The following is a 4,579-nucleotide window of genomic DNA, read 5'->3' as shown; positions in this document are numbered from 1 at the left end:
TGTATCTGAGCACGACGACACGGCCTGATATCGCCTGCGCAACTGGCATACTTTGTCGTCGAGTGAGCAATCCGCGTCAGCGAGATTGGGGGGCCGTGAAGAAGCTGTTCAGGTACCTGATGCATACTCGGGACTTTAAGCTGACCCTTACAGGTCGGCAAAGCTTGGATTTGACAGGATATGTCGACGCAGACTGGGCCGGCAACGTCTGCAAGTCTATGCAACTATGCCGGCACTGACCGCAAGTCAACAAGTGGTCCAGCAGAAAACAATCATCTGTTGCTCTGTCAAGCACCGAAGCAGAGTACATTTCCGCGGCTTATGCTTCACAGGAAGTTTTGTGGCTGCGTCCATTGTTGGAAGATTTCGGACTAGTCATTGATCAACCGACACCTATGTTCGAGGCTAATCAGGGCTGCATTAAGCTTGCCCTTAGTGAAGGGATCAACGCCAGGACAAAGCACATCGATGTCCGTCACCATCACTTACGTGATCTAGTAGCACGCAACATCATCAACTTTCAGTACCGCGAGTCCGCTGACAACATCGCGGACGCGTTGACGAAACCTTTACCACGACCAAGACTGGAAGCGTTAAGGCAACGGATGGGGCTCATCAAGGGATAACCTGTCGAGGGGGGTGTTAGAAGAAGTCGACATGCTAACCTCGTTGCGTGCGCACCCATTCTGGCGCACCTGCCCCACTTTCGGAATAAACCCGTCCCGTGCACACGCACTGTTACTGGCTCCCAGGTTTACTGCTGTCTCACATTTTCGCTCTTGTACGAGTTAGGTTTATTAGCCAACACTACATAACAAATCATAGTATGACATAATAATAATACTAATGCTGTTTATCTTGCGCCCAAGAACCGCTGCAAGGGTCTCGACCTCGGCGCACGCAATGTACATTGGTACACCTCTACATATGGGAAATAGACACTACAAGCAGCAACAAGAAGCCATGGCAACACTGATGACGAAGGATGAGAAAACGTAACAAAGATAACACAAACAAAAACAATACATGCCATACCAAGTTCATCGAGACATTAATCAGAATACTCACGCTCACAGAATAACGTAAAATTTGCAAATGCTCTCTTTCTTCCGGACGGCTTCAATAGATTGGGAGCCTGTGTAGCTAGGACACTTCCATGCTATACCTATAGGGACGCATAGGCGAGGCGTGGTTGAACGTAGGCCTTGTGTGTGCCAACAAAGATCCTTTTCTTGTCTATCGATGAGCTCGGTAATTCTAGAATGAACGTGAGCTCGTGGATGACCTCATAAAGATAACAACTATAAGAAAAAAATTAGTAAAATTAGGGAGTAATTTCAGCTTCTACTCCCCTGGATTGCATAGAGTACTCCCTGCGGCGATTTCGAAAAGCTGCGAGTGGAGGTCCGAGAGCGCGTCCGGACAGGGAAGTACGGCGGTACCAACGGTACACGTTTCTCTTGCTTATGGACAGTATGCCGGCAACAAAGAATGTATCGAAATCGAAAAGAGGAATGTTGCAAAACTGATTTCTTCTCAGCATGTTGAAAATACCCCATGCTTTCTTTTAATAGTTTCCTAATCAAGAAGAACGAAACGGAAGTCCCATGTGTCGACCCATCGCACAAGTTTCCTGATAAACTCTGTCACCACGATTTTATCTTCATCTTAATCTTAGTATAGAACGAGGAACCGGCATCTTTGTCGTGTTGAGAGGTATGCAATTTCAGACGTCAGGCAAAGACCTAAACAATATAACCGTACTAATGTGGCGTAGCTAAGCATCCACTATGGATGGTCTCTGTGAGAGAAAGCTTCTGCCTGGTGCCGCACACGTATCAACGAATGACTCGTAAGGATAAAAATATCACGCCAAGTTGTATGTGAATACCAAGGGCAGTCCAGAGAAGGAATACTTCACTTTGACAGAGCATCTCTTGTAGCGCTCAGATGTTCGCCGCACAGAATATGGCATATTAAATAGCTGCTGATGTATGGTGTTAAGTCAAGACAAGGTGTCAGATATACGCGTGTGTGCCAAGGGTTTTCAAAATATGTATTGTTCACGTATACCTTCGACATACTGTCCCACAGTTCTGCAAACATTCAGGGTCAGAGTAACGTCATATAAGCACGTTTTGTCATCACCACACACACACAAAAAAAAAAAAGGTTTTCTCTTGAAATCTTGCAAATACCCACGTGAACGTTAACTTGTGCATTACATTTTTTTATGATAGGAGATATGCGAAATAGCGCCATCTGTCGAGTGCGCCGCTCCCGACCGCCATGGCTAAGGCACATCTCTCACCAGCTGCAGCGCGGCTTGAGGGGATTCCGCTAAAGAGGAATCCACGGCCGCAATTTTTGAAGCACGAGTTCCCGGTGGAGTACAGAACATTTCGGCGGAATGTACGAATGACAAACTGTTCAGAACTCTAGTCTCAGTAGCAGAAATAGTCCTACAGTTTTGCAGTCGATTCTATTTTCAGCGAGATCTCACACGGCGTTTATCATCGACGTTCGGCATTTGCATTTACTTTGTTTTCTGCAATACTTCACTTTTTAGTTTTAGCTGATATTGTGATGGTAAGATTAAATGAGATACTGGTCTTATAAAAGGGAATATTTTGATGCAGGAGTTTTTTCATACCATTTGCCGCACTGTGCCGAGCAATCTCTTCCGTAATGTTTTGAGATTCTGGTAACCACGCCACGGTTGTAGTGTTGCTGCATTTGGTAGTTGTGATATATAATTAGACGATATAGTACTAGGTTTCAGATTTAGATGTTGGAAGGTATCTGGTTCTATCATTGCTGCTTGCCCCTTATGCCACGACTTAACCGTTTGTCGAGCATGTGACTTCATGAACAACATTTATTTGTTATTTAATAAATAAATATTTTATCAACATAAATGTCATGATTTTGAACCTGTAATAAGAGTGGTTTTATCCTACGTAGTTCAACTACAAGAAGTGATCTTCCTTAACACACACACAAACACAAATAAGATTTAAAAGCAAATATTCATAGATCATGTCCTATTCTCGCGTTCGGGCCTATTTAGTGGCTCGACTAATTTCTTTTCTTACCTTCCCTTGTGCACGAGAAACTGGAACACATGTAGAGACCGCAGATTATTGTGCACATGCTTATTTGGAATTAGGATGTACGTCAAGAGAGCGCACTAGGTACATATGCAAAACAATATTCCAATCTATCACATTTGACAATTCCCCGCAGGGGGCATCAGCGTACACTGATGTTTGGTGAGTGGCGCCACCACGGACCCTAGCCCCCAGTCCCAAGGTGTTATCCGTACCGTGCCGAGGGGATGAAAGGCGAAGGGTAGAAGCCTTGAACGGTGGCGGTCGGGGTCTTGGTCAAGCCCCGGCCGATGGGTTTTCCTTAAAACTCCGGGACCTTCTCACGCGTATGGACGTGAAACGTGAGTGACTCGTAGGAGCGTCCATTTCTTAAAACCGTACATGGTAAAAAATTCTTCCTCCTCTACGATCGGGGGCGGCAAACGTCCCCGGACCGAAGTATTCAAAACAATGTCTACGAACTTTACAGCAAAGTACGTCGTTCTTTCAGCGACAGGAAATGACAAAGAAAAGGTAGTCCCATTGGGTAAAATGTCGCCGTTCTTCATTGAGAAGGCGGTGGCATCTCTGTCTAAGCATATACCTGAGATCAAGCGCATGCGATCAGGCGACTTGTTAATAAAGTGCACATCTGAAGCAGACTGTGAGACCATTCTGAACACACATGAAATGTTGGGAAAAAGAATATCAGCTTCCTTACACAAAACTCTGAACACCAGTCGAGGCGTCATTGCCATATCTGAACTCATCGACGTGCCCGTTGAGGAAATTCTTCTAAACCTGAAAGACCAGGACGTCATAGATGTACGAAAAATAAAAATAAGAAAGAACAATGAGTACATTACAACCCGTAATATTATTCTTACCTTTGATCGCCCGACTCTTCCTCAAAAGCTAAAAGTAGGGTATCTGTCAGCTGAAGTTCGCCCATACATCCCAAACCCGTTGCGCTGCTTCCGTTGTAACAGATTTGGTCATGCTGCCGACTCCTGCCGTGGCTCTGCCTGTTGCGCACGGTGTGGGAAGTCTGACCATGAAACAAAAGAATGCAAAGGGCCAGACTGTTGTGTCAACTGCTCTTCTAACCACCCATCCTACTCGAGATCCTGTGCAAAATGGAAATACGAAAAAGAAGTCCTACATGTTAAAGTCACGCATAGCCTCAGTTACCCAGAAGCCAGGAAAAAAGTAGCTCCCATTTTTTTCGAGAAATCTTTCGCCACAGCTGTAAAACAGAAAGTAAAACTAGTCACACAGTACACACAGACCGAGCAGTCAATATTCACCCAGACCAACGCAAGTCAGATCCAAGGAGGTGCAGATCCACCTCCAACTCCCGAAATTCCTGTGGCGTCGCTAACACCGGCGCCACTCCTGTCCTCACAGTCCACGGAGGTGACATCCATGGATTGCGAGGACGAGACGAGCTCTGAGCGCTCCTTTGCGAGCACGAGCTCCCAAGCCCCCCA

The sequence above is a fragment of the Ornithodoros turicata genome, chromosome 2 (assembly GCF_037126465.1).
Source record: "Ornithodoros turicata isolate Travis chromosome 2, ASM3712646v1, whole genome shotgun sequence".
Classification (NCBI taxonomy): domain Eukaryota; kingdom Metazoa; phylum Arthropoda; class Arachnida; order Ixodida; family Argasidae; genus Ornithodoros; species Ornithodoros turicata.
The sequence above is the reverse complement of the archived record's forward strand: the minus strand, read 5'-3'. Positions refer to the sequence as shown.